Source organism: Tympanuchus pallidicinctus, unplaced genomic scaffold (genome assembly GCF_026119805.1).
Source record: "Tympanuchus pallidicinctus isolate F22 unplaced genomic scaffold, pur_lepc_1.0 scaffold26, whole genome shotgun sequence".
In the NCBI taxonomy this organism is placed as follows: domain Eukaryota; kingdom Metazoa; phylum Chordata; class Aves; order Galliformes; family Phasianidae; genus Tympanuchus; species Tympanuchus pallidicinctus.
In genome coordinates, this window is record NW_026294743.1 from 5,603,960 (window position 1) to 5,631,820 (window position 27,861).

The 27,861-nt window shown below is 34.3% G+C and overlaps 1 long non-coding RNA gene across 1 annotated transcript; it reads left to right on the plus strand.

Moving 5' to 3' along the window:
* Nucleotides 1–27,837, plus strand: LOC128084241 (uncharacterized). Its single transcript, XR_008208404.1, has 4 exons — nt 1–67; nt 23,278–23,416; nt 26,595–26,676; nt 27,089–27,837. It is a non-coding gene; the product is annotated as an uncharacterized LOC128084241 (long non-coding RNA).
* Nucleotides 27,838–27,861: the final 24 nt, after the last annotated feature.

The window sequence follows — 27,861 nt, forward strand, 5'->3', positions numbered from 1 at the left end:
AAGGCTTTCTTTCTGGAGATCCCTCTTCTGTGGAGGCTTTTCTGCAAACCTAGATCTCTGGATACAGGTGAGCATTTCTTTACTGTTTGTTTCTTTTCCCATTTTCACTATAATAATCTTCTAGCTGTAACACCAACTGTAACAGATGTGAACAATGGCATTTAAGTGTGTTGCTTTTTAGCCTCCATGTTTGACATACAAGCCTCTAATTAGTACATTTAGAAGCAATAGAAAGGTGGAGGGAAATGTAAGCTAGTTGGTCAGTAGTATGGGTGACTTGGTTATTAGAAACGTGGAAATGGTATACAGGTAATCCTATGAGGAGAAACCAGATGAGCAAGGTTAGGGAAGCCTGGATGTCCAGCCTAGGGAAGATAGGGCCCAAGAGCTGACTTTGGTTTCCTCTACAGAGCAGAGGTGGATAAGAAATGATACAGATCCTTTGTAGTACAGGAGGTTAGGAAAAGGTATAAAAGCAAACACATTAATCTTCCAAACACAATCAGCATTTGTTTGTCTGATTTTTGCCAGGGCAGCTGTGAAACACATGAATGGATTGCTTAAGGAGCTGTTGAACCTCCATCCTTGGAGATGTTAAGAATTTGAGTAGTTACTGTTGTAAGCAATGTTGGTACAAAAAGTGATCTCTTGAGATCCTTTCTAACATAAATTACAGTCCTGTGATTTTAACGTAGTCTTACTCAATTGCTCTAGAACCACTTTTTCTTAGAGACTTCTAATCAAAATTTGCCTCTAAACTGATTCAGAAAGAATGCCAATGATTATAGGGGGAGGTGTTGGACTGTTCAGAATTACTTTCAGATTTTGTTGAATATAAACATTTATTACTGATTCAGATACAAATTTGCTAGTATTCAAGTGTTCTGTCTTTGATACATTTCTACGTTTCATAAGAAAATTTCATAGTAACTGAAATCGCCTCAAAAGAACATCTCTTTCCCAGACCTAATTTCTAATTCTGTGTTAAAATGTTGAAATGTGCTCTTATTGATTTCCCTCCCCTCCTGTAAGAGATTATTATTTTGCCCCATTGTCTCCAAGCTTGCTGAGGAACACTGATGGACCAGTGCTGGGTAAGGGTTGAGAAATCCTTTGCCTGAGGGACACTGATAGATAAGTCTAGGCAAGTCCTGGTCAAAGGCAGCAAAATCTTTTGTTTGAAGATTTGCAGGCCAGGGGCAACAAGAGAGAAGTATGCCGCAGCTTAATGGCCAGGAAGCATTTTGTGTGGACTCAAATCGAGGGAGATAGCCATCTCAGGGAGATAACTGTACATGGCTCTTACCCAAGCACCCAGAAATGCCACGTTGGCAGAAGAAGAAGGATAAAGAAAGGGACCAAGAGCTATGAGATTAGGTTTTTGACAACATACTCCTCACAACGAGATGCCTGCATGCTGATGGACTCTCCTGGCCTGCTGCCTGAGTCCTGCTGCTTTCTCCTGGGCTTACCCTGTCGCTGTACCTGCTTGCTGCCTGAGGCCAGCCACGCTGCTGCTGCTCTCCCCCTGTGCTTTTACCTCAGACCCTTGGAATGATGTGCGATGGATCTTGGTGATGACTAATCCCTGCTTTACGCCACTCTTTATTTTTTCCTATCATCCGCTTCCCCATCACCCTAATTGGTAACAGTGTCCTCAGCCTTCCATATCTTTGTGATTAAGATTTGTGTTAAACTGGTAGGACCAACATTTGAACCGTTGTTTCTTAACCTCATGTCAGCTATGCATGCATCAAAAAATCTCCTCTTCCTCCTATAAATTGGAGCAAGACACCCCCATCTCACAGATACTTGATACATTGACTCAAACTGCAGTTAGTCTTGCTTGCATATTTCTGTGACCAAGTTTTGCCTTAATAATACAGAATCTAGAAATAAATGGTATTTTTTTTATCTCTCAATTGAAATTCAAACGATCAAGCAACTTTAAAATAAGAAAGGCTTTAATTTTTTCCTTGTTATAATATAGACCTTATGCATCTGTTAGGTGCAGTAGAGGGTGAAGAATAAAAATATCTGTTAAAAGTCTTCATATTTTCCTTCCCGGTTACTAGTTGACATCTGTCGGGGGGAGGGAGGGGAAGAGAAAGTAACAACAATGAAAAAAGATTAGTGAAGACAAAGTGAATGGAATTCCAATAAACCTGTTGCAAAGAGCTTTCTCTGGTTTCTTTTTTTTCCTGTTACTGTTTTATGAATTAATCAGATTAGAGAAATGATATTTATATATGGATTAGGGTGGGGGGGGGGGGGGGGGAGGGGAGATTCTCAAACAAAATCCACGAGAAACAGATGCAAACTTCTGACTTTACAGATGGCTGTTTTTCTTAATTATATGGATAACTGTTCAGAAATACATAATTGGTCATGCTTGACAAGTAATAGCAGTTTTTCCAAGATAAACAAATGTTCACATTTTTCATACTTAATCAGGGAGTTTATGTGCAAAAATGACCAAATGTATCATCTATTCTAAGCCTCCTATGTTATTTTATAATAAACCACCATCTGTACTTTGATTTTATGGAGTCTGTGTGTGATGACCACAGAATCTGATTACATGGCAGATGGTTTTGAAGAAGAAACTAGATGATTATTTATTTATTTTTAAGTGAACTACAAAAGCTCGCTTCATTGATTTGGAGATGTCCCCAGAACAAGTTTATTTTTCTTTCATATTGCAAGTAGCCTACTGTTTCTTGCTTTCCTACGTCTTCCAAGCTTGGACTTGACAGGAAGTAATGTTGTATATTTGTATATCTATCCTGTGTGTTTTCATAGTACCTATACTGTTTATTTTCTGAGGAATTTCAGTTGTGGTGAATACACTTACGGTTATGATATCAATTTAGTTGTATGCTGAGAGCTTGGCAGTTTTATCTGTTTTGTTAGTTACTTGTTCTATGAAGGTTCCTAACTTTGGAACTGGTTCTAGTGAGTAAATATGGATGAAGTCACTACTTGTTACTGCCCTTAATTTTTTTGTTTGTTTGTTTTCCTTTGTGAATGCTTGTTTCATGAAAAGTATTATTTCTGACTTCTGACATTTAGGTAATGTTTGCAGAATGTTAGTGATCAGGGTTGTTTCTGGAGCATGGCTTGAAAGAGGCAAGGGTGAGGTACAGCTTCCCACAGAGATAATTGTTATCCATTCTCCTTTCTGTCTTGGAGTTGCTTTAGCCGCATCTGTGAAACTGAGAAACAGCATGTTCTCAGGTAATAGAAAAAAACATACAGTCATGTGAAAGTCACGTAGACTTGTCCTACAAATTTTTATCCAGTCTTTTCTCTTAATAGTGTAAGAGTGACTATCTAAGCTGTGCTCCTTAGGATTTTCCTAGCAAGCTGCATGCAGTATAACTGTAGTGCCTGCTTCTGACATACTGTTTATTCTTTCAGGGAAAACAGGTAACACTGAGTTAGAAGACTCCATGTGATTAAAAATCACTGACAGTACAAAAAAAGCATAATCTCAGACTTAAATGATCATTAGAATTTAACAAGAGTTTCTGCATGGCCATGAGTTAGTTTGAGCTAGTTAGGTTCAGGTAGCATAAATAAAAAGGAATAGAATAAAAAGGCATTTTATCATATTAACAGAGATATAGAGCTCCTTCCAGTTGGGCTGAATTCTGAAAAGCAGTCTGCTTCCAGGTAACTGCAAAGCATTTGCTCTTCTGTCTTGTGCGACACAGATTTGCTATTTTAATAGTAATGGATATGAAGAAGAGAACTGTCACTGAGGATATTGCAAAACTATTTACAGTAGTAGCTGGGATTTCTCCATTTTGTACTGTTGATGGATATGTAAAAAAATATATTCCTTTGGTTAGTTTCTGGTGTACTGGTTAGAATTTGTTGGGCTTAGTTGGATATTTACAGCTCCAAATAATAGTAGTGTTGTGCATGTTACTGAAGAATAGAAGAAATGTTAATCACGCTCTATAACTATTCCAGCTCTTTAGGGTTGGCCAGTCTGTAGGGTTGGGAATGTACCTTTTGAGCAAATGAGGTTGAGGCAGTGGTAGTAGAAATGGTCCAACTGAGCATTTATTTCCTATTACCCTAAGAAAGCAGGCCTCTAAATCAAAGAAATACATAAACCCAGAAAAAATTGATTCAGAGAAATACTCAGAAAATAGATATACATTTATTTGAACTACAAAAAGTGATTAAATTTTGCAAAGTGGCTTCAACTAATTTAACGATAATTGGTTTTCTCCCATAGTCATTATTACCTACTGTTCCAGGTCATGCTGGAACAGCTACAAACATAGGTTTTACTGTGGTATATCTGCACTTCTACTTCCCATCTCAGCATGAATCAGGGAGTGTAAATGTTTGTAAAGCAGAAATTAGGTGTTAAAGAAGCAAACACAGACAATTTTTGTTTCAATGCTTTTAAAGTTCGGTTTGGTCATCTTTCAATTTGTGGTAGAATTTGCATTGCTTTTCATTACTTAAAAATCTGTAGTTTTCTCTTTAACAGATATTTAAATACATATATATATCTACATACATATATATATATATATATATGAAGAATAATATCTTATGTGCATTATGTAACAATATATACACCCTATATGTAAGAATAAAATATATGTAACTAAAAAGCAAATTGCTTTTTCGTTGTGTGAAAGTAAATTATCTAGATATTTAAAAATTTTTAAATGTTATAGTCTTATAATATAGTATCAGTATATAGTCTTGTAATGTGGATTTCAGTTTTTCCCACAACAGCAAAATGCATAACAGGAAAATAAAACTCAGATTGAAAGAGAAAAATCCAGTAGAGATAATCTTCAGTAGACACAAGTGAATTCATGTGCTGGTTGAACTGTTTTAAAATCATTGGCTATTTCTTCTTTTGTAATATCACTTGCAAAAACAAACAAACAAAAAAACACTTTTGAAATCCAAGTTCTGTTTACGTTGTATTCTGTTAGTAGCTTGAAAGGAGTTTGATCAATCTGATCTTATCACTTTAATTTTAGGAGATGAGACAAACTGCTTCCAAGTAGATTACACCATTGAGCATAATTTAGATATTTATCAAAGCCTCGAATATTGAGGAAAATGCCAGAGTTGAACAAAAGCACTCCTGTGCTAACATACACTAGAATAATCTAAACAAGAGTAGCTTGACAGAGGTTAGCATGAAGTATAGGTCTGCTGTACAGAAATGCTCTTTTAAGATGTAATAGTTAAAGGAAATAAGTATTGTTAATACTCATAGGTGTGATTTAATGTAGGTGTGATTTCTGTTTAACGTATCTGTTTTTAGTTTTTGATAAGATTGTAAATTGACAGATGTAAAGGTGTTAATGTTAGCTTTTGCAAACTGCCAAACACGAAGTCGTGTAACTCAAGCAGCCATTTTCTATGTGATAGGGTTTGGTTGTGCACTCCTTATCAACTCACCCAGACTACTCATCATGCCAAAGGCCTAGTGTGTACAGTGAGGTGCAAAAGATTTTATCCTTGAGACTGATAACAATCAGGGTTTCACCGGGGGGCAATTAATGACTGCCCTGTTGTCTCAAACTGAGTTCTCTGCGAACTGATAACACACCTGGTTCAATAGATCCAATTCTATGTTGCGTGACTGAGTCAGTCAGTGTACTCCATAAATGGCAAGTGGACAATCACCACTTTGAGATTTCTTGCAAGCCTGCACCCCAGATCCTCACCTGGAGTAGGGATATTACTTGAGGTTAACTCAGGCCTGCGAAGAGGATCATCTGGGTTGTGCTGACGCTTTGCCTACTGGTCCTCTGTAAGTAATTTTCAGTTTTTAAGCCATAGCAGCCTTGCTGAGATTTGATTTCAGGTTTATTTTGTACCCTCTACACTCTGCGTAGCAAATACTCAAAGACATCTAGCCATTTCAAATCTTGCTAACTCGAGGTGATAACTGTTCAAATTACCATCTTATATCTATTTTATATAAATATCTTTCTGCCTTTCTCTTGTGACTTTCCCTTGTGAAGCGTGCAGTGCTTTTGTCTCCATCTGGGACAGATAGAAAATGGAAGTGATTGAGAGCATTACATATGTATGTGTTCGTATTATTAAATACATCATTAAATACATACATTTTTATGACATGATATAGTTAACATAATTTTTAAGAGCACAAGCATGTTATATTGGACGACAAGAGAGAAAGATACTGCTTTGTACATTATAAGTAAGATGATTACTAAATACTTAATGAAAATCTAACATCCAGTTTTGAAATGAGAGTGATAAATTAAAAAAATAAGGAAGATCTTTAAAGTCTGGAAAAAGGAATCCTTTGTGACTGCCTCAAGTGCTTAGGTGTTTAGTATTTCAAGGAACATTAGAAATTTGCCCTGATCAACAAACAGTGTTGGAAACAAATAATAATGGATGGGAACCTCTTAAAGAAGTTAATGAGAGTGGAGAAATGCAGAGCAGTATAAGAAAAAATATAAGATTTATAGGTGATCTGCTTTTGGGAGATGGCGCTAGTGAAATTATCCTTAAAAATCCACAAATATTTTTCCATGGGAAGAAAAAATTGTCTGGAATCCAATAGGGGTGCATGGAACATTTACATCTTGTATGTTTCTAGAAGACAGTATGAAGATAAAATATATATTGTCAAATAGAAAGAAAACACTACCTAATGTAGCTGAGCAACATCAAGATATTCTTGATATAAGTTCTCAGTACTTAAAAAACAAACTAGCAAAACACCCAACAAGCAGGCATACAAAAACTAAAATACAATTGTACTGAAAATAGAAATAAGAGAGAATCAGCTCTACTCAGAAAAAGACGTAAGCCTTCTGTATTTCTCATTAAAAATATTAATATGTAGCTTAGAATTGCAAAATTGAAATAGAATTACTGGTCAGATCCAAAACTGAATGTAACATAGAAACCGAATTTCTGGAAGAAATCTTGACCAAAAGCACTCACTTGGAGTAAATTATATTCTGCAATGAACAAGTGTTTGTGAACTTGAAGTACATTTCTGTTTCCATGAAGGGGACTCTAATTTCCAGTTTGTTGTTGGATTTTTTTTTTTTTTTTTTTTTTGGTAGTAATGAAGATATTTGTACAAAAAATCCCTTCTGCTTCTATAGCCTAATATTTTCTTTTGATGAAAATAAATGCAAGAATATGAATGAATTAAACTTTTCTGCCAAATACTTGATACTAATAATTCTGCCTCTTATGGTAAATTTAAACAAATAAATAAAGATTATGCTCTTGCCACCTGTGCTTGTCCCTCTTCAAACTCTTACAGAAAAAAGAAAGGGATCCTGAGCTGAGGCACTTAGCCTAAGTATTGCAACACAGATAGATGGCACAGCCCAAGAATGCTGTATAGAATGAAACCAGAACCATGCACTTGCCTCTGAGATACTGATGAACTTAACTGATCTGACATGAAAATCCTGTGTTAAACCTTCCTGATTTTGTCAGTAGCACTCAAATCAACACAAGCTCTTTTTAAATTACTTCTAGAAATAATTTTCATTTTTTATATTTGACAGGTACTACTTGTATCAGCTGTGCCCTCCCTGGGAAAGGGTGTAAGCCATAGAAGAAGATAAATGTGATTTTTCCCCACTGAATATTTTTATCCATTCAAATTATATTGATTGGCTAAGTGTTACTACTGGATCTATACATTTATAGTCAGTGGGAGTGCTAACAGTCCTTAACATCTTTTCATTGTTTCTTACTGTTCATTAAAAGAAAAAAGTAGCATTTGCTGCCTTTTATTTAATCTGATAATACTGGCCAAGCTATTATTTATATTAATTTTTTTTTGAAATAAAATACAGAGAAGATTGAAGGAAACAGTCATTCACTTGTATTCTGCCCTAGTGTGGCTACATCTGGAGTACTGTGTCCAGTTCTGTTCTCTTTTCAAGAAATACAGGGAACTACAGGAGAGAGTCAGGGTAGCAAAGGTAAGAGATGTGAAGAATCTCTTGTATGAGGAAAGCCTGAGAGCCCTGGGACTATACAGTCTGGAGAAAAGAAGACAGAGGATCTTATCAATGCTTACAAATATCTGAAGTGTGTGAACCAACTGGATGGGGCTAGACACTTTTCAGTGGTTTCCACTGACAGGACAAGGTATAGTAAAAACAAACTGGTACGCAAGAAGTTCCATGCGAATGTGATGAAAAACTTCTTTACTATGAGGGTCACAGAACACTGGAACAGTCTTTGATCACGGAGTTGTGGAAAGGGACTTTTTTAGAGATCAACTAGTCCAAGACCCCTGCTAAAGCAGGTTTCCTAGAATAGGTTGATGTCTGTATTGATATGAAAAAGCCACTTCTGTAAGTGCAAAGTATGGAAAACAAAGTAATTCTCAGAAATGTTGTGGAATCTCCAACAGTGGAGATATTCAAAAGCCTCCTGGATAATTTCCTGTAAGACCTGCTTCAGCAGGGAGGTTGGACTTGATGATCTCCAGAGAATTCTTCCACCACCTTCAATTATGTGGTTCTGTTATCTATCTGCAGAATCAGGATCTTCAGAGATGATGACTTCCAAACTAGACCACTGTTAAGTATGATGCAGAAAAGATTTAGGGAATAAATCTGTTCCCAAACCAATATAGCTGTGTGCCAAAGCCAATAACCCTTGCCTTAAGAATAGAGGATTCTCTGGTCTATGTTCCATCATGTTCTCTGGTCAGTATGGAACTTAATGCTGTACAATACTGTTTTCTGTAAATAGCTCATCCATTGCATTTTTACAGTAGGGATTTATAAAGTGGAATTTGGTTATATGAGTATTAATTACATGATTACAGTACGTATTGCATCCTTGGTAGTCGCTACTTCTCATGTTTGTGAAAAGAGTAGATGTTGCAGCTAATGTAGGTTCCTCTGTTTCCAAGTCTGTCGTGTTAAATTTCTCATTTTCTTCACTCTGCCAAGAGTTGTTATAGATTGTTAATGTTTCAACATAACAAGCCATTCCTGTTGTTAGTGTTCCTCTCACAGCATCCCAGATGTTTTCAGGCTAATTTTCCTGTGCACCTTAAAGCTCTGTTATGTAATATACCAAGATATTGCCTAAAAGCAGGCAAAAAAAGTTGCTCACTTTTTTTGAATGTTTAGAATCACACAAGCTGAGAGATGCTGTGTTGCTTAACCCCCCCCCCCCCCCCCCCCCCCCCACTAATTCTTGTTTCTGTAAGGAACAAATAACGAATCAGTAGATATCCCTGGCAGATTTTTAGTGGTACAAGTTAAGTTTCACTGAATTTGCTGGAGCAATGACAGCTTACTTGGTGATCTGTTCCCATTAATGGAAACTTGACATGCTACTGCAGCTGATACACTCATTTTTCTACTTCTGTTCAGTCTGGGCAAATGTAACTTACAATAATTTTGGAAATAATGTTCCTTAAGTCAATTGCAACAGCCTCTTATTAAGGTGTGATTCAGATGCCTAGTTGTGTAGTGAGTAACATTCAAGATAACCATATCAGGATACCCAGAATTTCACAGGCTTAAGAAGAAGTCTGCTTTCTTACAGCAGGACACAGATCTGTGGCAGAATACATTCTAGAATATCTGTATATAAATATTACTTAGATTCATTTGAAATATGTGTTATGTATTTGTAATTTCTCTATTTTTATAAGCTCTCTATCCTGTGCAAAACAAACAAGCAAGAAAAAAAAAAAAAAGGAAAAAATACCATACCAGGAGTTGTTATTTAAAGTAGAAAAATAAACCACAACTAACCAAACAACACATGTGTGAAACACTACACAAAACAAAAGACTTCAGCCTCTTCAAGCTGTGTATAGGATGATCAAGCTTCAAGAAAGCTGGAAACTAAAAAATAAATAATTTCAGGAAAGATGTTTATTCTCTGCAAATCTGAGAAACCTGTCCCATTCTTGTCTTTTTAGTTATTGCTAACCTAAGATCTATCTTTGACAAGTCGCTTGAAGGCCGTGTCAGGGGCCAACATAACAAAATAGGAGCCATTGTTTTCAGAGCAGGGTTTGTGTATTTAACATATTTAGAGCTATATCCTTTTCTGTCTGATACATCGTTAAGAGACATCAGAAAGAGATATTAGAAGAAGTACGGAAATAGAGCTGTAATATTTCTCCTAAAAGAAAGGCTGAGGGATCTGGGCTTGTTCAACTTGAAGAAAAACCTTCAGGGAGATCTCATTTCAGCCTTCCAGTACAGGAGGGGAGCTTATAAATGGAGGGAGATTTTAGACATGGGCAGACAGTAATAAAATAAGGGGGAGTGCCTTTAATCTAAGAGAGAGGATATTTATTATAGACATTAGGTGGATTTTTTTTTGCACGGAGGGTACTGAGGCAGTGGCACAGCTACCCAGAGAAGCTCTATGTGCCTCATCCTTGGGAGGTGCTCAAGGCCAGGTTGAATGGGGTCCTGGGAAGCCTGAGTTGCTGGGGGGGGGGGGGGGAGGGGGGAAGGGGAGTGAGGGGACAGCTCTGCCCACAGTATGGGGTTATAATTAGATGATCTTAAAGGTCCCTTCTAATAGAAGCCTTTCTATGATTCTATAATGTCAATACTCTCTAGTGTATAAGCACTATTTCTTTATTCAGTATTCTATTTACTATGTGAAGTTTTTTTTCTGTGAGTACAATCGTTTTGTAAAGTTGCATTAGCTGCTATTAGAAAAGCTGCCCACAAAAACAGTAATTTAGTCTTTTATCCTGTTTTTTTTTTTTTTCTTTTCCAGTCCCTTTCCAGTGTTTTAAAGTGAACTTCTCTTGAACCATAAGCTTGCTTATGAAAACTTTCAAAACTTTAAAAATGACTTTTCAAGTTTGCCTAATTGGAAGTATGTTCTGTCCAATGTAACTCTTCCTTAATGTAAAAAAGAATAAATGTATCTGTTGTTTGAACCAGATGTTGATGTTATATTCATACATCATTTTGTGCTTTCATACCTCACTTTGTACTTTCAAATATTATTTGTACTTTAAAGCATATTTTGTGTGTTTTGGCAGCTGAAGATTCAAGGTCATTTAGAAATTCTGCTCCTCTTCTCTGCATATCAAAGACCTTAACGTAGTGAAAAATTCCCTCTTACTAATGACGTAAATTTGCTTTCAACATTACTGTCTTCTAAATATGGATTATGAATTTGATTTTTGTTTTTTTTCTTGTAAAGAAACAGAAACAGTGCACTAAAAATACATTTGATACTATGTATCAGGAGATAGGAAGTATATGTGACTGGATTTTAAATACATTAAAGCTCTACATAATAAGGTAATTTGGACGCAGTTTGTCTCTTCCTAATAATTTTTGCTAGCCTAGTACAATATGTCCTGGTCTTTGGCTTGTCTGTGAAGGTGCTACTGCAATACAAATAAGTTATAATGACATTTTAAATCTACTCATCTTGCTGAACTTAACCTATAACATCTCATTTCTTTAGACATAAGGCCAAGCTCTTGTGCACTAAATCAAGTCTTCCTCTCATTTGAACCTTCTTAAAATTCTACATGCAGTTTGCAAGTTAAGTCATCGCAAGGACATATCCCAGAGTTCTAGGCACTTGAAGGAACACAGGGGAATAAGAAGCCTGGTGATTGCCTTGATATATTTTTATTTACTGATCTCCTGTTTAGTGCACTTAATTTATGTCAGATAAATCAACTGAATTCCTTTTAAAGATCAAATGAAGAAAATGTCATAGCATTAAGCATAAGTATCCATATTATTCCTAAAGGTCTTGTTGTCCCTAGCCACATGCTTGTAGAGATTCCTCAGACGAGAGTATGCCCTTTGTTTTGAACACTTCCCTGATATTAAAAATATTCTGAATTTCGTTTTTGTATTTGGCAACAAAATATAAATGATTAGCTGCTTTGATTAAAAGAAAGATTGTTGGGATGAACACTTAAGAAGGAGAATCTATGCAAGTAAAAATGTAGAATGATATTTTCTCTATTATCAGGTCTGAAGTCACCAGATGGTGCTATTACATAGTGCTGCAAGATTTTCCTCTATAGTTTATTTTTTTTTCCCAAAGAAATGCTCTGTCCCTATTCTTTACAGTAGAGAGAAAGTGTAGCAGCTCATGGACTGATGGAATAGATTGTCTTTGTGGGAGAAAGGTATTGGTGGATGAGGTTATCTTCCTCTAAAACAGCATAGTTTGCACGCTCTCTGTGGTTGCCTTTGTTTCTGAACCAAAAATAATATGTAATCTGCTAAGATAGACTGTATGCTTTCACCCTATGAACAGTTTCATTTGAGGAAAATATAATAAAACCTAGTAATGTGTTAATAGTAGTGTCAGAGGAAACAGATGTCAGAAGAATATGCTATTGTTTGCATGGAGAAAAATGTAATTAACAAATATATCTTGCTTAAACTTTTAAAGAAAAAGTCCCAATGATTTGTCTCTTCATTTGTTTTTAATTGGATTGCATTAGAGAGAATAACCGTTAGATTAACCGCTCCTTCATGTGACATAGGTACAGGTTTTCATAAGGAAAAATTGTTTAAATCATACAAATCTAAGTTGGAATGAAAAAAAAAAAAAAAAGAGAAAGGTAAATAGACTTTATCTGACAGTACATGCTGTAGCATAATAGAATGATAAAGCAAAATATAGTAATGGGAAGGTAGCCATCTGGAGTTTAGGAGAATAATGATTCAAGCTGCTCCAAAAGATTAGCAATTTTTACATAAAAATTCTTGTTAGTGACTGAGATGATAATCTTTTATCACCCTATGTTTGGAAAGTGGATGGTGCTACTTAAATCACTTAGCATTCTAATAGCATAGACATATCTGTACATAAAATCTGGTTGGAAGAAAAAATATTTACCTGGTAACTAGAGATAGTTGTTTATAGTTCACAAGGTGTATGAATTTCATACCTTCCAGAATAGGCTTTATCTCTGAAGCTACTTCTTGTCATGATTTTCTTCCTTTAATGGTGGTTAACTGCTGTGTTATGCAATTGCAAGGTTGAATACAGTTGCTTTAAGAGTATCTGAAATGAATGATGCAGTTGCATGATGACCGAGTTGCGTGATGATATCTTTTTTTTTTTAAATCAATTTTCTTTATTTTAAATAGTTAATGTTTTTTTTTCTTGGTAAAGTTACTCAGGTTGGGAATGAGAGGAGCAGCTTGTAAATACTTAAATCTTTTACTGGAGATCTTCTAAACAAGATCTGAAATATTTTGCTAAGCCTGGGAAATAGACTTATTTGTCCTTTAAATCTTACTTCAAAATCTCTTTAATGTATTCCAGGTGTAGAACACCTGACTATGTTAAAAGAACAAGAACCTCCATTTCACAGCTTCTGGGGCTGTTTTTTTGTGCTTTTCTTATTAACTACTTGTCATAAAGCTGGACTGATAATTCAGTTTATGATAAGACTAAACTGCAGTGTGTGGGGTAACGCTCAAATGCAAAAGCTGTCCTTGGCAGGTATGATATTTTGTTAATTTGTCAGTTGTAGTATACAATTTCTTATACAGGTAATAATAACTAAGAAGTGTTAGTTATTATGTATCATGTCATTAGTAGTTAGTCATTATGTATCATAAAGAGATTAACATTGTCTTCATACATAAAGAGTTGAAGACGATCCATAAACTATGTTTGTGTTACACTCATTTACTCCCACTAAGATGTCCTTCACATCAATTTCATAAATATGATTGCATCTTGTTGATCACCATTAAATAACCTACAGTCAAACTGATAAAAAAAAAAAAAAAAAAACATAAGTGCAAACCTTTTTCTAGGGGAGAAAGGGGGAAAGTTCATATAGAAAGACTTTAAGATAAAATATTTGCTTTCTCTGTTCTTTACTGTTCTCTGTCTCCCTGTTTTTATTTTCACCTCCCTTGGCTTCCATTCTGCTCTAATTCTAATTTATATTAGCTGCTTGAAAAAAACTTATAGTTGCAAGACTAAAACATGCTCAGGTGATAGAAAGAGAAGCAATTATGTGTTACATTTTTACCTAATACTGATTTTATACTACAGTTATTCTCCTGGTATTATTAGATCTTGTTTTCCATCCATACATCTACATCACAAGAATTGGATCAGGTTTTCTGAATACAAGAGAATATTTTCTTTTGGATGATTGTACACATCAAATACATGTCAAATGATGAACTTGTAGCTCCTACTTTTGTATTTTGTCTTTTCTCATGTACTGATAACAGTACAGTCTTACTATGACTTAGAGGTGGAATTACGTTATTGGAACAGTAATTTGAAGAACAAATAGTACTTGATTTTCCTTTTTTTTTTTTTTTTTTTTGTCTTAACACTGTCTATCAATAGAATTAAATAAAAAAAAATTTTTACAGGAATATTGATTTCTTTATTAACACTATTTGGGAGATTTCATGTGATGTATGACCATTCTGTATAAAGCAAATGTTGATGTCCGAATTTCAAAGGACCTGTTTTAATCATTCTTTAAGTTCATTCAAGCTAGTCTGCATTGGGGCAGTAATATACTGAAGTCATATTAATTAACATATTTAAACACGTAGATATATATAAAATATGTTTTAAATATATAAGGACTGTTCTGAAAGGAAGGCCTGCTATTTTGTTATGTTTCCTCATGTCTTCAGAGGTGGTGGTATGGCAGTAGAAGCTGAACCTTCCCACCAGTACTCCATTGCATGTTGTTTCACTGTGGCAGCTGGCAGTGTGTATGAAGTAAAATGTGTCACTGAATTCTTCCATGCAGAAAAAAACACCCATTGACATTCATAAACGCTTGCTGAATATTTTTTTTAGACCATGCAGCGGATGTGAGCAGTGAGGCAGGTGGGGCAGTGAATCATTTCCTCTGCTGGTACAGATATTTTTAGGAATGGCACGCAGGTTCTTGTTCATCCCTGGTCAAAATGTGTTGCTGATGGTGGTGACTATGGTGAAAATTAGTGTTTTTATAGAGATAATGTGCTTCATCTTTTGTCAGTGTTATTGTGCTCTTTGTATTTGTTGCAGTGGTCACGGAAGTAAATAGGAGGCATTATATTCAGAGTGACCTACATATTCAAGTAGAATTAATCTGTAATCTGTATTTTTGAATCATAGTTTTCTTCGTTATAGACTTAAGATGTGTGGAAAAATTAGGAACTTTTTTTTTTTTTAAAAAAAAAAAAAAAAGCTTCCTGGAATATTTAATCTGTATTACTAAGTAGTAATAACTAAAGAGCAGATAAGTACAATTGAGGAAAGCCAATTGAAAAATGGTTCGTTGATATTAGAGGATAAAATGCAAATAATGTCATGTATTCAATAAAAGAATCTCAAGAAATATAAATAATATTTTATTTTGTAATAAATTTCTCAGGCGTATGTATAATATACTATATAATATAAATTATGTATATAATAATCTATAAAAAAATAAGGTTTTTGAGCTAGATGAAGAACAAAAAATAAGAATTAAACTGGAAGAAAGCCTACCATTAAAAGAAAATCCCCAACCAGGGACTCTTTAGAGTAGTTATGATAACAAAACAGATGACAAGTGGCAACATGCATGTTAATAAGCTCCAATCAATTTTTGTTCTTTAATCTACTTTGGTTTGAAGGACATCACATCAAGAGTGACTCACAAAACAAATGACAATCACCTGAGAGTAGTCCTTTCCCTGGAGGGAATTCATATCTAAAACAGCAGAAGTATTTATGAAAAACAAAGAATTTACCATATGAATCAAAATTAGTCAAGGAGAAAAACTGTGATGTGCTGAAATTATTGTCAGTGAAACAGGAAAAAATAAAAGCTATTAAATTAGCTGAGGAAGATCTTGAAAGTCACAAAGGAATTTTTAACTTTCTAAAGCCTTAAGAGAGATGCTTGTGATACGAAGGCAGAAGAAAATACGTATTTTTTTGCAATATTTTTAATACAAATATTCAATACAAAATATCTTTTGCTGTTTTTAAAAAAATTTTGAAGTTCTTTTCAAATAAATGAAAAGATTCAGTATAGTCCGTACTTACGTTCATTTGTTCATTGTGTACCACAGTGCCTTGAGTGCAAGGGAATGCCTGTGTTTTAGATAAAGCACATATGGAGTTAATTGCAGTATCAGTGATTTAATCTTATCTTTGTAGCCTGCAAGTAGACAATTCACTCAGAACAGAGATTTAAAAAAAAAAAAAAAAATAGTAATAACAAGTTTGGCAAGCATGTTGATACTTTCTCATGAATATACATTACTGAAAATATCTAGAAATGAATTGTTCTTGTAAAACACTATTCTTTATCTGGCCTCATTTATAGTTCCTGCAGTCTGCAGCCATACTGAAACTGTCTGATGTCCTGCTTGAATTGCTCCTTTTCTCTGGTGCAGTAGGTGCCATTGATCTTTTTAATAATCTTCCTCTGATAAATAGCCAGATTCCACTTTCTTAAATCTGAAAGGAATATTATACTTGGGCACACTCAGCTTGGCAATTAAAAAATTCAGAACCAAATGTAAAATGCCTATAGAATGATTGTTTTGGGATATTGAGATATCTGGATGTTGAGTAAGATCTATGTTCTGTAAATGCATTCATAATACATGAAGTGAAATAATTACAGTATATCTTTGTTTGAAATGGTTTACTGGAACAACTCTCCAGAAGTTACTTTGTCTTGTTTTCACGCATATTTGAAATGTGAAGATCTTCAGAGGAATAAAGCAATGTTTTTCTTCCTCTTTTCAAGTAGGGGTGGTCTGTGTACTGAAGCACACAAGCTGTTTTCATGTTCTCTCAAGTAAATCATAATATATTGGGTAAAACAACAGGTGTTTGGTGCATAATTGCCCCTGTGAAAATAATTTGTCATCTAAGAATAGCTACCACCAGGGAGCACAGACTATGTACTCTATTTGTTATTTTATTGGAAGAAAGAACTTACAATCTGAGGATACTTCTGCTAACCTCGGATTTGCCTGGATTTAGTCTGTCTGCTAAGCATTTCATTTGTCTCATGTATGTTGATAGACAGATATGTCACATTTTACAGAATGAATTGGGAACCATATGACCAAGTTGACCTGTGTAATTTTGAAAAACTATTAATATTTAACTCCTTCCAAGTTAAACCGTATTATTAATAGAGGAAGCATGGATTCTGTTGCTTTGTTTGGCCCCAGAGACAACTTTGAAAGGTTAATTACAGGACGATATGTGTATAGATTTCAGTAAACATAGTAATCAGAGAGAGAAGGCTGTGATTCTCTCTTAAAGAACTGAAATGTTTATCTGAACTGACAAACTGTATCATTTCCATTGAATTCCTGTAACCTAATGAGCAGGGATGTAAGTTCAGTTTAAAAATCTGGATTCAAACTCTTTTCTCAAAAAAAAAAAAAAAAAAAAAAAAAAAAAAAAAGGAAAGAAAAAAACTTGAGAGAAAGATTGGCAATAGGGACAGGTTAGAAAAAATCTTCCCACTAAGGTGCTTAAAAGTTGCTTCTAGCCTCAACTTTCAGCTCTTTAGCTTAACGTCATGCTAACCGAGACTAATTGTTTTTGATTTCGAGAAGGCTGGCATCTGGTTTATTTAGAACGCAGGCAGGATGTGCTTGTGTCTGCCTGCCAGGGTATATATATCTATATTAGATACCTTGAAATTGGTACTCTGTTTAATTTTTGGCAAGTGTAGCTTTTCCGCATCATTAGTGAGCTTGTTGAGTCAGTACTGCAGAACCACTTTCAGTATTATTAGTGATGCATTAATCCTTTGCAAAGTACAGCACTTGGAGTAGACAGGACTTAAACATCTTGTTGAAATCTTTATTTTGAGTAATTAAGCAAGATTTACTTAGATTTAACTCGGTGCTGGCACTCTGAATGTGTGTGAAATTCACACCACATATTTGATTTTTGACACTTACCATGAGGGTAGTGTTTGTACACTGGGAGGAACTGATTTCTGCTTCACAGTTTCTAAAGGTTAGTAAGCAACAATGCTCTCATCTATCTCTGTGAGATTACAAATTGTTCAGTTACTTAGGTGTTGTGCTATTAATGTAAACTCACAAGGGGCAGATTTGTCATTGGCAAACAGTAAATTATTCATTTTCCTTATTTATCTAGCTTACTAGAAGTCATTAAAATATGGCTGTGTTGTGAAGCAATGAATTGTTACGCAAGGAAAAGATTATTTCCAAAGGTCCTTTCCAACTCATATCATTCTGTGATACTATGTGGCCAAAAAAGAGAAAGGACATTGCAGAATGCAAGATACCATAAATGAGATGTACTTTGGGATGTCAAAAAGGAAACAAACAAAGAGAATGATAATTGCTACTAATGTGAAACCTGAGCAACAGTAATTCAAGATATGCTGTTTGTCTTACCTATGTCATTTTTTATTTCTTAAAATAAAATAAATACATTTCAAGAGTGGGGGACTAGAATTTGCAAATGCTTGTTTTTTGTCAGTAGATTTTGTCATGTCTTTGTCATGTAATTTACTATTTCTCCTTCTGTAATAAAATTAATGTATGGAAAGTTGCAATAACAGAGATTGTGAAGTTACAATCTTGAGAAATGTTGGCGCAATACCAATCAACCAATCAAAACTTATACTGGCACAGTACAGAACCTGAGCTTTACGCCTGTGTCTTCTCCTCTTCCCCACCTCTTCTGAAAGGTCATGGGTGTTTCCTCGTCACTGAAGACCAATATTTCAGTTTTATCTTTGACTGGTCCTGTGCTTTGATCTGTGTGTATAAATCTTGCTGACATATTTCGCATTGCTATTTCAAGATGATATATTTTCTTTGCTCACGCTTGTAAACTCACAGCAAAACCATGATCATTTTGCATCTTCAGAGTTGAAATTGCCTTTCTAGCCTAAATAGCTTTTGCTTCTTTTTCAAATATGTTCAAATATACTAAAATTCTGCGTATTGCTCTGTTTCATCGTCCTCCACTGCTCCATCTCTTTTACCTGTTTGCATGCAAATATCTTGCCAAGAATTCATAGCCCTGCAGCCTCGTTGTACTTAATCTATATTCAGAGGTTTAAAATCTTGCATTACAAGATGGACAAATATCTATAAACAATGCTTTATCATTATGACCAATTGTTCTGAAAAATGTATTTGAAGTTTCTTACTTTACATGAAAGCATTGTCAGTCATCCTTCTGTTGTGTCTTCAGTTTATCCTTTTATATGTCCAAGCAGAATGCTCTTTCTGTCACGCTCTTTAGCACGTTGCAAGCTGGAGAGATGGAGTTGGTTTGCTATTTTACCAGTCTTTTCTGCCACTCTACCTACAGAGCAAGTTAAAAATACTTTGTTTATAATATTAAACATTAAAGCAGGGTCAACTACCTAGTATTCCTTCAGGGATTTTTAATGCTACGTAGCAAAATAAAATATAATTGTTGTAAGCCAGACATTTACAATTTAAAAAATATGTATGTTTTAGCAAAATACTTCAGAGACACTACAACCTTAAATATTTTCATTGTATGAAAGATTCATATATTTAATGTCAGCGTTGCTGGGCTACTTTCAGTAGCGTTGTTATAGATATGTTTTTGATTTAATATTAATGGATGTGATATTTTACTGTTCAGATCCATGTATTTCTTATATTCATCCTATGTGCATGTATGGCATTTACAAATAATCAATAAATTACAGAAAACACAAATGAAATGTTCTGATGTTACTGTAGTACTGACTTACATTCTCCTCCTCCCACACTCCAAAATGTTCATTTTTGAGCACTACTAGATTTCACTGCTTTTTTTTTTTTTTTTTTTCTTTTAATATCATATTTATCTGGAAAACAGTAATTCTAGTCCTGCTATTTTATGTTTTCTTCAGTTCTTGACTGTTAAGGAAAGGTTACGCTGGATACTTAGAACAGTTTCTTCACAGTCAGGGTGATTGAGCTCTGGAACAGTTTACCCAGGGCAGTGGTCATGGCACTGAGAGCTGTTGGAGATTGAGAAGGACAGTGCTTTCAGAAATGAAGTTTGAGTTTCAGGTAGTTTTGTCCAACCAAAAGTTGGACTCAATAATCTTTGTGGGTCTGGGTCTGTTCCACACTCAATGCTATGACAAGGTTCTGTATAATTTACAAATCACAAAAAAGAGCAGAAAATGACTCTAAGTGACTTGTATGCAGTGGTGTTTTTTGTTTGACTTTCCAACAGGATTCAGCACAAATTTGAAGGTAGTGATTTAACAGTATTTAGAAAACATTACTGAAGAAAAAGAAAATATTTCCATGTTGTTTTAACTTATATTCTACATAATAAATTAAAGGAACTCTAGGGAAAAAAGAGGAGCTCATGATAAGATGTGCCTGAAAGTATATTTGCTTAAAAATTCTGTAACTGAGTTTGTTCTAGCAGCATTTATCAACAGTTCTGCAAAAAATAAATACAAGCAGGTAGGTAGATGAAGTCTGCCTGTAGCCAGATGAGCATAAAATCTCTTTTTCATTTTGGAATTTATTTGATTTATTCGATCAGTTTTACAATCCATTTACATAAAATTTCCTTTCATTGCATGAGACTTTATTTTTGATATTATTGTGTCTGAAACAACAATAACACGATTGGCAAGCAAAAAGGCAGTATATTATTTCTTGTAGAGAGGAAATGTGTCCTATTGAACAAGTTTTTGTTTGATGCACTATTCCCCAGATACAAAATAAATATTTTAAAAGTGCATTCCCACTCTCTGAGTAGTTGTATCTCAGAGTAAAAGTGTCTTTCTTTCCTGGGTGCATGGTTTCTTTTTCCTTTTTCCACTCATAACTTTTGTTACTATTAGTTGGTCTCTCTTTAAAGACTGTTGCTTTAGCTCCAACATTTTTTTTCCTTTCCTTGTAAACAACAACTGCTCTGGTAGATGTTTTTCTTGCCTGTTTATTCCTTTTTACTTTGAACAAAGTCAAACTATGTATAGTATTACTCGCCTACGGCAAACTTTGAGGTGTTTTTCAGCTATGTAATTCTGAAGACATAAAGGGAAGACTTATCTGATTTTCTAAAAGTTAATATACTTCTCTGTCTTTTCCAAGATGCTCAATGAATAACTAAGAAGAGATACATATTTACATAAATTCTTGGGACAGTTATGAAGATTTTATTTTTTTCTTTTTTGTTATGTTCCTGTATTTTTCATTAAAAATGTAAATCTTAGGTCTTTGAAGCTACCCAAGGAGGATGGGAAAATTGTTGTGTGCTCATAAGTAACGAGCCATCATTTGGAGCTATATTAAAACCCAATGAAATGAATGCAAATCTATAAAATGTGTTTGAAATGTTAAAATATTGCAGGAGTCTAGGGTCAAATCATTGGCGGGTGGATATAGAAACAGTTCAGGGGAAATTAACTTTGTGACTCTGAACAATTACAATAAACACCTTTCTCTGAATAATTGATAATTGACTTCCCTTTTCCAGTCTGGGTTTTCTTTTTCATATGTGAAAGAAAGAACTGTCTTAACACAATTTTTTTTCTCTTATAAACTTAGTACAAGTAACAAAAAGCTGTAATATGCTTCAAACCCTATTGACAAAGTTGTAACCCATAAGATTCACATGAGTAATTCTGTTAATGGTACAAGTTGTAATAAATTAATCCTGTATTGATTATAATTGCAAGATTTAGAGCATCTTCCTAATAGGTTTCCCAAATATTAATTGACATCAAGAATGTAAAGCTATTTTTAGATCTTTTGTACCATCTTGTTCCTTGTAATGACTAGCTGATGCGTGTTCCAGAAGAACTCCTGAAATTCCACTAAGAAGGTGTCTGATTAAGAGTGTTTTAATAAGCTTCCAGCTCCATTTCTGATAATGCCCAGTTGATCATAGGTTTCAAGGTCTGTCCCTTTATGAATGCGTTTCTGTAAGTAAAGATAAGTTGTTTTTTTTTGTTTGTTTGTTTGTTTTTTGTTTTTTAATTTAAAGAAAAGAACAGTGATAGTTAAATAAAATAATAGTGTCTTGTTGCCCCTTTCTTGTTCCTGCTTTATAAAAATCACTTTCCTGTGACACTGCGCTGAACTGGAGTACAAAAATACTGCACTGTTTTGATAACATAAATCAAGGTGTTCTTGTAGGTAAGAGAAGATGATCACAAGTTTGTTATACTTCATTAAGCTAAGACATTTATTCTGTCACCCTTTTAAACAGTTTTCTCTATTCATTTACAGTATTTTCATATTTGAATTTCTCCTCACTTATCTTAATTTCAAGCTTTTTCTTCACTTTTGTATAACATTTTTTTTGCAGTAAGGAATGTCACATAATTTTAATAACTTTGAATACCTTTGTCAATTTCTTATTTTCAATCTGAATTATTAGAGCCATAACCTGTTTTATCATGAAAACATGCAGTACAGTTTCTTAATCCAGAAATTCATGTTTAAGATTAATTGAAGTTTTGTTTTTGTTGCTTTTTTTCTTTTTCAAGACCAGGGGAATAATGGCCCGATCTATTCTCTTGTCATACTAAAGCTTTGCAGCTTGGAATCGTGCCCTTATTGCATATTATGTGCTTTTTGCTGCATGGCATGTAACCATGGAAAATATTTCTTGGGAAGATGACTCGCATCATGCGCAATTAAATATCCACATAATAATTATTTAGCATCACTAACTTAATATAAGTGTTAGGCAACATTGAGCTATTACTGATTTTTAGGTTACTTGCTACCTGCAAATTCTTCCCTTACTGAGTGACAACATGTATTGTATTTTCCACTGTACTTCAAGCCTTGAAAATTCTTTCACTTTATAGAAGAAAAGAGTCCTGAATAGAAGCAGAAAAAAACAAGAGGAAAAAATTGAGTAATCATTTTTAAACGTTCCTTATTTACTAGATTGCTGTAGATCTGATTTTCATTTCTGATGGAAGTTCAAGAAAGCTAGGAAGTTTCCTTGATAAGTGCTATGGCCAGACAAAGTATTAATGCTAAATTTTTGTAGTTCTGTTGATTCAGTGTGAATCTGACACCTGATGTTAACTACCCTTCTATGACGTATTATACCTACTTCGTTCATTGCGATGGAAGAGAACAGGTAACACAGCATCAAAACTGTACAGGGAACAAAGACTTTCAGGATGCAAGCAGATTGCAGAGATCTCAAGCCAAAACTGGGGAAAACATTTGCCTAAATACAGCTCTCTGCCCTCTTCACCTTCCCTTGCCAGGAAAATATTGGCAGCAATGCCAATCCTTCTCTTGCTTTCTGTGCTTTCAGGAAGGTAGCTGTGCCATATGGATTGCGATATAATGATTGCCGTCTCTGTCTGGGTTCTGGCTATTGCGCCATGAAAGATTAACATCTCCAAGATCTGTGTCCAATGCATAAATTATTCGCGGAACTATGTCACATAAAGGTATGACTAAGCCCATCTTACAGCATAGAGTTCAGTATCTTCTTACATGAGATCTGCTGATAGTCACACACTGAGAAAGGGGAAAGGCTTAGCGCATGATCTTCTTTCCTCTCCATTAAGTTTATGCACTTTGGCTACACGTTATGATGCACAGCACGGTGAAACAGAGGCTTCTAGAGAGAGGGCTGTTACTTTTGCATAGCCTGTGATGCTGGTGTGTTTAAATATACTGACATAAATTTCTGGAAGTTCGTATTACCTTGGAATTTGCTGAAAAAAGTTTCAGACAAAGCAATAATTTAACGTAGACTTCCCTGTTTAGCTCACAAAGTGGTAACAAATACATTTAAAATGAGAAAATGCAACATTAAATCTAACATTCTGTCTAATGAAGGCAAAAGAACTGGAATTTAAGGTAAAATATCTACACTAATTTCTGTATTTCTATTTTTTTTTTTTCATTTTGCATTATTGGATTTTATATTTTTATATTTAATTCTTCCATTTCAATTTTAAACTAACAAATCATATCTTCGGAAAATTCATTTTAAGAAGTTTGTTTTCCTGGGATGTGGTCTTCATTTCCTTCACTTATAAACAGTGCCTAAAAATTACATTCTTTCAACGTGGTTTTAAACATGGCTTTTTAATCACTAGACTGTAAAGTTTCTGTTGAGAATCAGAACCAGTGTAAGCAATACAAAGTCAAACTTTCTCAAATCTTCATTTGTCTTAGATCTTGAGTCTTTAAACATTGGTTAAATAGCACTTGAAAGTGGTTATCTTTCTCTTTCTTTTCTCACTTAGTCTGTTAAAAATTCACCGTAGGGATTTACGTAAGACATTTGGCACTTTACACGTGCCAAAAAAATTATTTCTGACATTTGTTATCATTTTGTTTTACATATAAAAATATGCATATGTATATATAATCTTCAGTAATATAGGAAATACAACATTAGCATCCTCTCTACAATCAGATTCATTCAATGAAAAATTATTAGGATTATTTTCCACCTTGAATAATTTATCTCAGTAATGCTAAATTTTGGGGATTTAATTAAAAGAGACAAAACGTTTTTGCATCATTCACTTGCTTATAATCTCTAAAGTGAAATGCATGTATAATTCCTTTAAGCCGTTCTTTGTGTTTTGAACAAGTGAAATGATAACAAAGGCTTATCAAATTAGATCTTCAGCAACGATTATGAAGGTAGGTAGGATGCTGGATTTTTTTTATCTGTGGTTCTGGAAAAGGAAGAAGTGGAATATTTGGGTTCCTCAGTTGAGGGACTTAGAATGTTCTTCTCTGTTTGAAAAGGCATCTTCAGCATGTCAGCAGGTCATATTTGATGTCAGTTTCGTTCTTGGTGCCCATCACCAGACATCACCCAAGTGATTTCTAAAATGTTGTTCTGTGATCCTACATCTCTGTGTATGCACATATACAAGGTGATGTTCATACAAAGAAAAAGAAGCAATGAAGAAATTATAGCGCCCAACGGTTTGAATTTTGTGTGTGCATTGTTTGAGCTGAGCTGCCTCTGCTCTTTGATTTCTAGCACTTGCAGATATTTTGACGTGGAAAATTTGCTCTGAGGTATGCAAGGAAGTTGCCAAACTACAAAACACAGTTTTCCTGCTAAATAGAAAACTGGGTGAAGTTTCCTGCTGTTCTGCCAAGCCTGAGGTCATCACCAGTAATCCCTCAGGGTTCCTCTGCACTTCTAGTGATAAAGACGATGAGTGATTTGGTTGCCTGCTGTTTATTTTGCTGTTTTATTCACCAATTTAAGGGAGGAGATGAGTTCTTTTCAAATTATGAAAAGAATTATGATCTTTTCAAATTATTTATTGTTTTCTAGAGCTTTTCAGTCATGTAAAGTACTGTAGGACCTTAAAGATATTAAAGATAGTATAATTAAGAGGTCATAGTCAGGAGGTACATATACATTGCTGAAAATGCAAATCAGTCTATGCAAGCTTTGAAGTTTTTCATCTTCTTGTTATATTTCATATGTAGCGATTTACTGATAATAACCAGCAATACTTGACCTGTACTTGTTTTCTGACAAAAAGGAGAGATGATGATTGTAGTTTGATGTTAGTAGTTTGATACATGTTTTTATATGAAATAAATTTGTTCTTAAAATTGTGTTTGAAGAAAGATCATGGACATTTTAAACAAAAACTGATCCTCACTGCAGATGCACATCCCGTACAAATGTAAGAGGTATTATGCAGTGTTCATCCAAACGTATAACTGACTTATAATTAAAGACCTGCTTACGTTAAGGGAAACCAAACCAAAACAAAAAGCCTGTAGACAAATATTTTCTGCTCATTTCACCAGTAGAATTTTCATCAAGTAAGAGTTTATTTAAGTGAAGTAGGAAATAATTTGGTCAATGACATTTTACAGAAGGGTATAAACAAATGGTCTTGAACTGACAGCTTCACAGGCGGAAGTGTTGAACATATAAATATTTCATCCCAGAGCAGATTTCATTTTCTCCATAAGACAAATTTGTATTATTAACCAATGAATATCAAATAATGTTAATGTTTAAAAAATATGTTCAGACACCATGTCTCATGGCTAGTTTCTAAATGATTTGTCTACATTGTTACCTGACAAAAAGAGATAAAGGAATTATGAATATTTATGTAATTTCTAAGTATTTTTTTCTCAGGCATTATAGTACTCATTTTGTAACTCTCACCTAAGTTCATGCCATTGGAATTTCTTTCTCAAATTGGTTACAGAGGATTAGATATCTAAAATGATAATAATATACAAGGATGACAATAAAATTTATTTTTAGTGGTTATTTTTGTACGCATTTCACTTCAGCATGAGTATAATCACAGCTTACATGAGTTACAACTTTTGACTCAGAAAGTGAATAATGACTCTAATATTTTCTGTTCATAGCTTCTTGTGGTTTTGCCTCAAATAGCCAAATTTTTTCAAGCTATCTCAGTAGACTCAAATTTTAACTGCACTTTATATATAACCTCATGAATAGACTATAGCTAATTGAATTGGAATTCATTATATTCACATATGTCACAAAGAATAAACATTCAGTGGAACTGTCAAAGGGAAAATTTTCTTTTGGATGCTGTTTTTTTCTATACATTATTGTGCTCATTCTTGATTATTTTTATCTTCTAGCTGCTTCTCTTGACTAATAGAAAATAAGAAATCAACTGTTCATCGAGAATTGCCGCATAAGTAATGCTGCCGACGTTGGGATGTAAGTATAGCCTTCAGTAGAACAATGCACCATCCTACAGCAGTTAACTTGCTTTTCTGCAATTAACTGATCTTCTTCCACTTTGACATAGAATATTATGAAAACAAGTCTATACCACAATCATACAATGATCATATGGAGTTAAACTTAATTCATTTGATTTTGTTATCAGGAGTGTACATTTCAAAAGCAAGAAATGAAGGGAGGAGGAGCAGGGAGTTCCTTTGAGCTATACAGTCAATCATACAAATCAATTCTGTTAGTAATTTTGTTGCCTTTTTTTTTTTTTAATACTACTAATTAAGCTAATATTCAGAAAGCCTACACTATGTTATTGTGTGAAAATTGTTTATAAGCATATATATATATATATACATATATATATATATATATATTTTTTTTTTTTTGACAGGAACAATATTCTACCTTCTCTGATGAGCACTCTACTACAGTTCTTGACAGTTTTGATCCCAGATGAGCAGTCATCTAAATCTTCACACAAAGTGAAATATTTTCAGGAGGCTTGGCTGAGATAGCCTCATTCCTGGTGCCCAACATGGAATATGTATGCTGTTTGTAGAAGGTAAAATGTTTTAAATCCTCTTAGAGAAGAGAATTAAACTGTGATTTCCAAATGACTTCTAAGTAACTGTAAGACTCATAGATAAAAACAGATTTTATTTATTTCCTCATTTAAAGAGAGTCTTTGAAAGAAATCCTCTGTGACTATGTCTGGCTCAACAAATTCTAGCTCTGAATTCAAACTTCAAGTTTATGAAGGGGTCTCTTTACATCTTGAAGAGAAATTCAGCTTAAAGTACCCTATTTACTGATGTATTAGGTTCAGCAGCTCCATGTGCTCAGTCTTGTTAATCCTGTTTTGAAGCGTTTAACTATCCTAATAAATTATGTAAGTCATCTAAAGCCACTTAAGGATGTGGTTGTGTTACAGGAGCCAGATAAATGTAAAATATATTGCTGTATATGCATTGTTATGGTAGCTTTGCCACTTTTTTTCTTGGATTACTGATATTTTCGTCCTGTTATATATTATATACATCCATATAGAAAGTAATTGTGAGAATGATATAATTTCAGTCCCATGACAATATTCAATATCAACTGGTCAAGAAAATCTATGGATATGTCTGGGGAAATAAAGTAGGGACAAGACAATAAAAAAAA